Here is a 12,248-nt window from a genome sequence, read left to right on the forward strand (position 1 = left end):
GCATGCATTGCTCTACGAGTGGGGGCTTGAGTGCAGGAGGGAGAGTTACAATGTTAATGGTGAGAATAAAATGATTTTCTTTTCACAAACAAAATCATTATACCCTTTGGTGATTATAACTTATTCTAATTTAACAGATCAGGATTATTAACAAGTTCAATGGAGTGATATTACAATTATATAAAATAGATTACAAACTTGCTTTAATAATTTATTCTGATTCCATATAAAATAATCCTAGTTACTAGTTACCATACCATAAAATAAGAATTAAGTGTCAGAAATTGTATATCATCTTCCTTAAGTCTTATCAGGGCCTTGCCATATAAGTGATATTTATTTTCTATAATTGGAATAAATTTATGACTCAGGGTTGATTAACATGGCAGTGATCACAAATAGCAAGTGACACGTCAAAAATTGAAGGTCTTTCTTCTCTGTATGTGTGTGTATATATATATATATATATATATATATATATATATATATATATATATATATATATATATATATGGCATATATGTGGCAAAAACTTGGTTCAAACTAATGTCTACTTTGTTTTATTTAAAAATTATATTGCTTTCCCCTTACCTGAGGAAAAATCAGAAATGTAACATTTCTTTTACTGTTGCTATTTTTAATTTTTCCTTTAGTATGTAAGTGTTATATATTTAACACTGAAGAGGAATAAGATATTATTTCTTTGAATATCATGAATACAGTGCTAACAAGAACTCACACCCTTTGTCCCTTTAATACCGCAGCATTTCATTTATGATATCTTCTTCACTACGGTGATCATGGATCCTTGTTAACCCCAAAAGCTTGCCACTCACTCTATGAAGTAGGAGCCTCTTGAGATCATGGTGCAGGTGGAGATGCTAAATCTTGGTGCTGAGGCTCCAGTTAGGACTTGAGAGAAGCTATGTCCTTTCCACTTCAGCATAGCAACTTTCGTGAATAAAAGAAGAAAATCCTGCTTTGTTCATGTTTGTTTTAATGCCTGATAAAAAATCACTGAAATCTTTCTGGAAAGATTTCAAACTTAAAAGCCGTCTGGTGGAGGTCAGGGTCAGGTGAAAGACACTTTTGTTGTATAAAATTTTTTTCAAGAAAACTATTGTCAGGAAACTGTTGATGCAATTTCTAGCCTGCTTATAATAAAATCATGGTGTCAAAATCATGCAGCATTCACTGCCTCTGTGGAAGATTTGATTCTGTCAGATGTTCTTGGGTTTCTGCCATTTCAGTCTGATGTGGGAAGTGAGAGAGGTGATGACTGGGATATGGGAAGGAGTGTCTAATCAGCTACACTGACCTTTAAGGACTATAATGTCGTGAGTTGAATACATTATATTGTAGAGCTATATATAACATTGTGTGGGAGAGGCAGAAGAATTTGAAATGTATGCTTTTTAAGACTGAATATATTTGTGAGGAGGAAAATCTTCCTAATACAACACTCAGATTCTGAGTTGCTTTTCCTCCTCTTTATAGGAAAATCTGGATTTAATATTCCTTGGATGAACTCATAAAACATAACCTCCTTGGTTTAAATGACTCTTAAGGAGTTCTATAATAATTATACAGATCAAAATTATTTTCAAAAATACATGTTGCATAAGATGTTTCCAATTTCCTATTGCTTGACCTAGGTTTCATACCTTTCTTAAGTATATTGGCAAGAACATAATAGATCAGTGTGATTTAAGATCAAGCATTTGGACACACACATCAATATATCTAAAAAGTTAAAAGTTTTCTAACTGTATTGGCAAGATAGAATATTTTATATGATAAAAAATATTAAAAAATGACTTCTTGTTCTTTATCAGTATGACCAAATACTTTGAGACCCTCTGAAGCACCTGAAACTTTCAGAGTCTTTTGGATTTTCTTATTGCTCATAATATATACCTGTGTACAGGAATTTATTTGCAGTCCTATCTCTAGCTCCTCCACCTCTTGTCTTACTGATATTTGTGCTTCTATCCCCTACTCCCCCTTATTTTACTGTATTTGTCTTTAGTTTTATTCTATTGGAGCTTCACCAGGTGATCTCATCAAATTGCATAAATAGCATATACTTTTGTCAATGACTAGTACAATTTTGTCACAATATTTATTCATTCGTTAGTTTTTCTCATAAAGTAGAAAGCAAATGGGTTACATAAGATGGGAAGATCAATTAAAGATAATCTGTGTTTTTGGCCTGAGCAACTAAGTGGATGCAGGTACCATTTTCTGAAATAGGGGAAATGGATAAGGTGAAAATGAGTAGTGGACATAGTGAAGTTGAATCAAATCAAGATTTCAACTTTGGAAATATTAAGTTTGAATTGCTTCTATGACTTCAAAGTAGAAATGTCACATAGAAAGATCAATATATAAATCTAGAGTTAGAAAAGAAAAATGACTGAAGATGATAATGTCTGATTCAGGGAATGGATGTAATTATTTTAGGAGACAGTAAAAGAGAGACCAGAGCCTGGGAGAAGACCCTTGGGACTTTCATCATTATAATTTTTGTCTCCCATTAAGTGTGATTTTAATGGAATTCTTACTCTCAAATTGCATATTACCATATTATTCATGTTATCATGAAAGCCAAATGAAATCTCTTAGGATCATATTCATTTTTATTAAAATCTGTAAGATAAAGGCAGCTGTAACCATACTAAGTATGACTTGTGGTAAATAAAGTGTCCCTAAATCTCTTTTAATTGCCAAGAATTCATAAGCCAGAGCCTCTTATTAGTACTCTATGTACAAAGTACTTTGTAGGCCTTTGTTGAATAAGAGTCCACAGGGAATCCTACAATATTTTATTGACATCTTTAAGGACAGACAGAGGCTTGTCATATTAGACTTAAGGTCCTTAAAACAAATTGACTCTAAAGTAGGTTAGAGAAGATAAATATGCTCATCCATGCTGCCTCCCTAAACTTTTATAGTGGAAAACTTACCAGTACTTATAGTAATATTTTGAATCTAGCCCTGGTTGCAGAGTCCTACTCTGCATTCTATATACCACACAAAGATTATTACAGCATTGTAATTACATTTGGTGCAAAGATGAAGCCCACTGACTATCTTAAATATAATTTCCTTCTGCAAATATCAAATATTTATCAATTTTCTATTTTATATAAAGCATTTATTATGGTGGATGCTGTATTAACCTGCATGAACTGACATAATGAAACACTATAGAAATTGATTTCTCATAATTTTTGATTGAAAGTCCAAGATCAAGGTGCTGAGTTTTCTTTACTGGGCTTGCAGATGATTGTCATCTTACTGTGTCCTCACATGGCTTATCCTTTGTGCACAAGCACTACTGATGTTTCTTCCTCCTCTTATAGGGTCCCATTGAATCAGGGCTCCACCCTCATGAGCATATTTGACAATTATCTTTTTAAATTATAAACTCATTTAAGCTTAACCCCTTACATTTCTAAATATAACCACTTTAGGGATTAGGGATTCAATATACAAACTTGGTAGTATGGAGAAAAGGACACAATCTAGTCCATTAATCAATTAAATTAATGTTAAAATATAATATTCACTTTAAGTAATCTTTAGCAATTTTAGCTCAAATATATAGATAGATATAGATATTTTAACCTATAAATATATGCACATATATGTGAATGTGAATAAATATACATGAAATATGTGTTTATGGTATATACATTAATGTGCACACACACTTACCTAAAACAAATATGTCTTTGCACATACCATACACATTTTACATGTTATAGTCACAAAAATTATAGAAGGTAGAATGTGCTAACTATATTATGATAAGGTACAAAGCTTTCCCAGAGTTCAGACATGTTATTAATATGTAGAGAAATGAGAGCAGATAGCAGAGGAACATTTAGAAGACAAAGATAAGAGACCGCTATGTTAAAATATGAATAGGCCCAGTACTGCAGAATGGAGGATAACCTGTCTCTGAAGGTAGACTGAAGATGTTTAAATCTGGGCCCTACTCACTGTGTATCCTGGAGCAAGGTAATATTAGAACAATTAGAATTCAGTAACAAGAAGCAACAGAACAAACCCAAATCTGGAGTTGTTGAATACATGTGAAATTTCTTGTACATTTTTAAAGTGCTAGCATTAGAAGCTGGCACACAATAAGAGACCCCTAAATATTTTCATTATTATCTGAGATTTTAGTAGAAATACAAAATGGACATAAAAGTATAAGAACAATAAGGAGTATACACTATTAATGTTTTCACAATTGTTTTTTAAATCAACCGCTCCAAATCTCCCAGGAAATTATAGCAGTGGGTCTCACTTGGTGTCTCCTTACTAAGAAGTATTCTATCATTTCTGGGAGTGACTTATTGCCTGCCCCTTCCCATGGGTTGATTGCATTATGGCAGCTCATAAATTTCTCTACTTTTAAAAAATCTTAGGAGGACCTAAGATATCTCATCCAGGTTTTAGAGCTGCCTCTTATCCATTGAGGCACAGAAAAAGAAATTAAATTTTTCCTGGAATGTGCACACCATAGTTCAATGAAAACCAACTCTCTCAATGCCCTCAAGCAGCACAAGGATAAAGGAAATCCCTTAGCACTGGAATTACATAAACCCCATCCTGAGAAGCTGGTCCCATTCCTGAGTAAGGAGTTTACTTTAACACTAATACCATCTACTGAAGAAAATAAACTTATTGATTATGTTCCAGTCTTATGTTAGAGCCTATTACAGCTCCTTCAGGATGAATCAACAACACTGTAGAATATTATTGTTTTACAAGTGTTTCACCTTTTCACCTCATATGATCATTTATATATTATATATGCCAGTCTTTTAATGAATCCTCAAAAGACCTATAAGTACACCACTATTAAAATTAGAAACATAAGGATGGTCTTATGGCAGAATAGAAACCTCATTCTAAATATTATTTTGAACAGCTTGTGCTCCAGCTCTGTTGTTAAGCTTACATTTAAATATGTAGGCTTAATTATTAGAAGAATTGACTTCATGTCCTCCAGCTACTGCAAAGAGAAAGAAAAGCTTCTCTGTACTGCTGATATGACTATTATTTCTAATGAGAAATAGTGTTAAAGCAATTGAACCATTAGCTAATTATGACAAGTGAATTCAAAAGTTTATTATCAAATATATTATACCTCACTTCATTAGTGGCAGCTTTCTACAAAAATGACAAATTTATGAGTTAATTTAGTAATTCAGATTATTCAAGTGTTTTAAGAACATAGTAATGTTCAGCTACCTCATGCTAGATGACCAATTGAGACAGAATTCTCAAAATCATATGCTCTAAAGTGGTCAAACTCTCAATTTTACAATAAACTGTTATCACTTTGTTTTATGGCAAAAAATTTAGAGAATTCAAGAAGTGGTAGAGTATTCCTTATAAACTGTGTTACTGTCTTAGAGCATTCATTTTGAATGGGAATAAATGTCTTGGTTTTCCACCCGGGCAAAAATAAAGCAGATTTCAAAATGGAGAATACAATGGCTACTCAAAGTTATACAATTCTGTCTGCCTTAGTCTGTTTGGTGTTATCATAATAAAGTACTACAGACTGGTCAACTCATAATAAATAAGAATTATAGTGATTCACACTACACTTGTAGTGAAAATGTCCAGGATCAAGACTTCAGCATCCATGCTGCAACATCACATGGTAGAAGGCAGTTCACTCCAGATCTTTTTCTAAAGCAGCAATTATTTCGTTCATGAGAGTGAAGCCCACATGATCTAAACATCTTCCATTAAGCCCACATGTGTCTGCATTAAATTCCAGGAATTCTGAGAGATACACTTAAACCATAGCATACTCTTTGACCAAAACTATAGCATAAACTATATAACATAAACTATTGAGCCACCATTCATTCCCTTAAAAATAACTGTATTTAAATTGTCCTAATAATATAAACTTCTTTGCTCTAAACTATTTTTTTCACTTTTTGTATTTAAGTTTTCTTTTAAAAATAAGAATCAACTTTGAATATTTTTGAATATAAGGAGAAATTTTAAATAGAAAATAATTACAATTATAACACAATTTATTTAAAAATGGAAATATCATAGGCAAGTGATTGCCTATTTGTTTCAAGACCCAGGATGCATTCTGGTTAAATGGAGAAGAGAAACAAATTCAGAGTGGGACCAGGTGTCAGTTCAAAGTGCAAGAAGGAGTCACACTGGACTAGCTTAGGTGCCACAAAACAGGCTAGTGACTGTGATACGTTTATTACCTACGTGGAATTCCTAGATTGGACCTTCAGTGGGGCCACACTTATGGATAAGTTGTGGCTGAGGTCAGACTTGTCAATGCCATGTTATATGTGTCCATTAAGAAAATAAAAAAGAGGAAGAAAGGAGAAAAAGGAAGAAGATGAAGGAAAACCAGGAAAGAAGGAAGGAAGAGAGGGAGCAAGAAGAGAAAGGAGGAGTAAGAAGAGAAAGGATAGAAGATAGAGACAAAAGCAAGGAAGGAAAGAGAGGATAAAGCAATGAGAATGACAGAGGGAAAGAAGGAAGCAAGGCAGAGAAAGAAGCAGTCTGTGCTAGAGCTGGGGGATCGATTATGTTCACACATTCCCACATAACCACTTCTACTCTCTCTTGGAATATACACCTTCCATGACAACCAGCTACACTACCACAGACTCTACCCTGTGACCTCTCATTGCTCTAGCCTTCCTATAACTCTCAGGAGCCTTGGGAGGTACAATGAATCTTTCAATAGAGAATCCAACAGCTATAGGTATGATGATGTGTACTTTGATATTTTTTATAAAGTTATAGTTAATCATGCTAATATATAAACATGTCATTTTTGGTCTCCTGAACCTATGACTATAGAAAGCATTAATTAAACAAATGTTTCTCACTTACTATGTGAGAATAAGTATAAAATAAGATTGTAATGACCATTTATCAGACACTTACTATGCTCCAGGCATTGTGTTAAAAGTATTCCAATAATTGCTTATAAATTGCACAACTCTAAATTATATAAAATATAATCATATTTTTTTTATATTGGGAAATATTGGCTTAAAAACTTTAATAGACTAAGATCAGTTTGTAAAAGGCAAGGAAGAGATTTCAAACTAATCTCTGCTATAAATTCAACTCCATCCTGTGTCCTCTAAACTTACTCACACAGCCTCAATTTAATATATCTAATGAATTCCTTAGCCAGAGTTTATTCTCAAATAACCTAGATGCTGTGTAACATTTGAGGTAGATTTTTCATGTCTGTGTTAGTTCATTCCATATAGGCAGAAAAGCTTTGAGCAAACCTCTTGTCTCTGCTCTGTATCTCAAACATAGGCCAGAACTGTGGCTTAGAGCATATTTTCTTTTGTGACACCACTTCTGGAAAAAACAGGAAAACAAAAGAAGGTGAACCTCACTCCTTTTATCAACCAGGTTGGATGAACAAAACTGCCCTCTGTTTTAAACTATGTTAATCCAGCAGACATCAAAACATTGGTATGAAAGTGTATAAATAAAAATACCTGCCAATTTCCATCCAGTTTTCAAGTACAAGATCAGATAACCACACTTGGAGAATTCATACTTCTTAAAGAAGTATTTATTTTCCTTAAATTAAATGCATATACTATAAGTTGTCATACATGATTACCTAAAATATGCTGACCATGGTACTAGCTTATCATGCAGCGATAGCTCTTAGGAATGTCCTAAATTATATTGCCCCCTGCCTTTGTGCTCAAGTTCAGGATATAGATTTTTACACACATAAGAAGGGATCTGATAAGGATGTTCTTCAAAATTCTAGCACCATGCTGAGCAAATCTTGGGTAGGCCTATTGTTTGTCAATCTTGACACCTCTTTCATTTTTGAGGCAATTAATCACCTGCAGAGATACTAAGATTTGCCTGGAATTTCTACTTTTCAATCACTTCTTTGATAGCATCATCCAGATTTTATTTAAATGGGACTTTCAAATAAACAATTAAAAAAGCTAATCATGCCACCTCCCTTTCTTCCTCCTGGATGACAGATACAGAAACTATGTCTGCTTCTTCTTTTTCCATCACCCAACTCTCATTTTTCAAAGCTCACCAGAAGTAAGAAACACAAATTATGTACAAATAAAACATTACATTTGTTAACATTAGAACATATTTAGAGGAATCAAAAAGAACACTTCTAACATTAACTTATACACAAAGAGGATTAATTGGATAAAAGATAGTCCCCCCCACCCCGCCAAATATAAGGAGGGACGAGGTAAACTGAGTTGCAGGTATCAGCTGCCACTGACTCATAGATATAAAATCACTGAGATGACACCTGCTTCAGTGAGATCACTTCACTACTGTCTGTCTTCTTTATTAAAGCACAGATCAATATCAGTGGCAAGAAATAAATCAATTGAGGCAAAAGGAGGTAAGCAGACTATTATATAATTCAAGGAGTCCGTGGGAAAAAAATATTTTGAGAGACATAAGTTTAGACTCTATGCATGTTTAGCAGGGTGGAATCTGTCAAATACCATCTTTCTGTATCACAGTGTTTTATATTTGACATTTCTACATAAAAAAATTGTTCCTTTTTATTTTGTAAGCTTTTTATGGTTAAAACACAAAATAATAAATTCAGATATAAAAATCAGATTTAAATTTCTAGACGTAGGGATTCAAACAACAAAACAAGATGTATTTTGCTGAATATATATTATTTTGATGAATATATGCATCAAAATTATTTAAATAATAGGAATTAAGTATTGGTTTTATTGATGCAAAATTTCATTTGAAAATACATTTTTTTCAAGTGAGTGATAACAGATCCGTAATATAATATCTAACAAATGGATAGTTCTATGCAAATATTTGTTCAGTGCTAAGCACTTGGAAATTTTGGCATGGTGATTTCATCAAATTCAAGCTGCTATTTATAATTGTTTGAATGATACAGTGCGATGGATGGCAGCAATTAACCAAGAAAATATGAAGTGAATTATCCAAATAATTAAATCAGAGGCTAAGCTGTAATTACATATTGAAAATCCACTTGCAACATTTAATAATTCAGCAAGACTTGCTTTAATTTTTGTCATAGAAAGCACTCTGACATTGTGGAAAGAAAGCTGAACTGGTAATCAGGAACCCTAGGTTCTGCTGTCATCTCCAAAACTAACACACTCGTCTGATTTCATTACAGGTTTTTTGACTTTCAAACAGGAAAGGAACTCATTATTTCTTAGGTCCTTCTCAGTTCAAAAAAACTGTTATGAGTCATTTAACAGTTGCAGAATAGACAATCTGTCCATTTAAACCAATATTCTATGCAGCACTGGAATTATGTAAAGGGTCATCAGTACCTAAGATGATTAGGACAATCAGTTTAAAATTCCAACAGAGATCTTAACGTGAAGATCACGCTATCTCCACAGTCAGAGAGTTGACTTTTAGGACAGCTGCCCAAGACAATTCATTGGTGGGGCCAAGGACAGCTGAATTTTAAGTGGACAAATGCTACGCAGATGGAAATTCACAAAGAACATGGTTTTGTGCTTGTTGAACCTGATGTCACTTACCAGTCCTGAGTTGTAAATTGCCTCTGCCACTTATTTTGTTAGCTTGGACCATATACATGGCTTTTCTAGAGTTAGTTTCTGTATCTATGAAATGGGAACCCAGCATGTCAGAATGACTAGAGAAATAATGCCTTTTATAGTGAACTTATCAGAGCACTTGACAGACAATACTACATGCTTAAAATCAGAGTATATTTTATTTTGATTAATGTATTGGTTGTGAAGGGAAAATAAAGTGAGAGAAGAGTGTTATGACATGGATGAATTAATTCACTTCTCCCATCATATCCCCTAAGTGATTGCTTTGCCAAGGAGATTGAATCCCTGGAGTTTCTAGATTTGTTTCCCAGGGAATTGGCACATTTCCATTTGTTTGTGTTTTGTGCTTTTACAAATATTCAAGAGTAAACTCCTAGAGTCTGGTAGGTATGTGCTTGCTCAGTTTTTATGCATTCTTTTAAAGTTAGACCAAAAAGCTTATCTTTGTTTCACAGTGCAGCATACAGTACATAGGAGTGTTGACTAGTACAGAGAAGGCCTCCAATTCTGCTTGGGAAGATTGACATTTCTGAAAAATGGATGTTTTGTCTAAACACATGCCAGTGAGAACACAAGCCTAGAAATCTACCTTCTTCCTGCTACCTTTGCTATGGTTCTGTGGCCTGCCCAAAAGTTACTGCCACTCATTTACTATCAAATACCTTTCTGGTCATGGAACCAGCACTGCAGTATGACTGATAATGTTTTATTATTGAGAAGAAAATTAGATGGTACTGCAGTGCCATTCTGTCTGTCTTGTGGAAAAACCTACCAAGAGAGGCCCTTTTATTCTTTAGACAAGAGAGAAGTTGAGAGAGAAAGAGTGTCAATGGAGAATTCTTTTTAATATTTCATTTGGTGGGTAGAAGGCTCATTATAAATGGGTTGTGTGTATGTGTGTGTGTGTGTGTGTGTATGTGTTTGAGATTTGAGATTTCAGAACATCATATGAACATTTCTAAGATTTTGGAGAGGACTTAAAAAATAAGGTGGCATCTATTTTTGCTACCTTGGAAAACTTTAGACATTGTGTTGTACAAGACTATAGGCCTCAGACTTTCTTTGTAGCACTATTAAAATAAATATGTACTACTTTGGAAAATCATCAGTGATTTAGATTTCAAGTTGCTGACAGCTTGCTTGGAATTTCCATTTACTCTTCACATGTATCCGAAAGCTTTATTGAGTTCACCTTCTTTCATTGGACTTGAGCGATTTCATGTTCTGACCTCAGAGATAAAATGCCATAGTCTAAGATGTTTAGCTAATATGAAACTATTGTAGCCTGTGGCTTTGCCTAAGGATAAATGTGTGCCACCCTAGCCAACATGAAGGGGAAATTTGCAGCAGTGAGAGCTCGACAGTCTAATTAATTATTTAGAGGTTTCAAGGGGAAAAAGAAGTCCAGAGTCCCAGAGTTCCCATTTGCAATGCATTAAACAATCAGAATAATAATAAGAAAAAGCAGAGAAAGACTGTCCTGGCTGTCTGGAATGTGTGGGATATAATTTGAGGGCCCAAATTAGAAATAACCTAGGATCTTAAAGACAATTTTAAGGCTGAAGGTTACAGGAAGACAAATCCTTCTAGAATTGCAATACTATTTTTTCCTCCTTTTGTCTTTATTTTGCATCTTGAAATGTCTGTGGAGCTTTACTTCCCTGCTTCCTAAATTGCCTTCATGTATTAGAAGTCTTTGGCTGAGCATATAATTAAAGAGTCCAAATGTGAACACTGAGGAGAAAGGTGTCTAATAAAGCAAGTGGCAAATGTGAATTTATTAAAAGTAGGTCACATCACACATTGTAATAGCCTTCTTTGGCATATCTCCTAACTTGGGAGATAAAAGTAATGAAAGGATACCACATACTTAAGTTTGAGAAAGGCATTTGGTATTATGCTACATAATAGATGCCTATAAATTAATTGGATAAATACCTGAATGAAAACCTGGTCATTTAAAGTCGAGTAAGACTAATCAATAAATGTACAGCCTCTCAGTGGAGAGCTGCAGGAAGAGTCTCAAGAGATCAGTATTAGCACATGTTAAGTATTTTGTTAATGACATGCTCACATCTGTCGAATACATTTACTGATACCAGAATCAAATTAGTCAGAAAACACAAGTAAGGGCAAAGCAACCTGCAGAGCTAACAGTAGTGGGATGAAAGTCATGATGAATATAAACTAACATCAAGATAGAGAATACACAGAAGGCAAATGTAATAGGAAAACCCAGTCTGGAAAATACTAAATTGGAGATGCATCCATGATACACACAGGTGTTGGCAGTTAATTTTGAACTGTTCTTATACTTAAAAATAATCACATTCATATAAGGAGAAAGAACTATAGGTACCTACACATAATCACCTGAGTTTCACAACTTACTTTATAGTAAGCAAATGGCCAGCAGATGAACATTGAGGAATAAGAGAAGATATAGCATCTGATCCGGTTAGGTACTTGGTGAAAAAGAAAACACACATGACTAATGAACATTGTTAATTTTCATGTTCTTTAATTATCAAATAAATGTTATTTTTGACTACAGAGTAAGGAAAAAGTAGATGACAATAATAGCAGATATTTATCACTTGCTATGTGCCAGGTCTTGTACTA

Source organism: Callospermophilus lateralis, unplaced genomic scaffold, assembly GCF_048772815.1.
Source record: "Callospermophilus lateralis isolate mCalLat2 unplaced genomic scaffold, mCalLat2.hap1 Scaffold_62, whole genome shotgun sequence".
Taxonomy (NCBI): Eukaryota; Metazoa; Chordata; class Mammalia; order Rodentia; family Sciuridae; genus Callospermophilus; species Callospermophilus lateralis.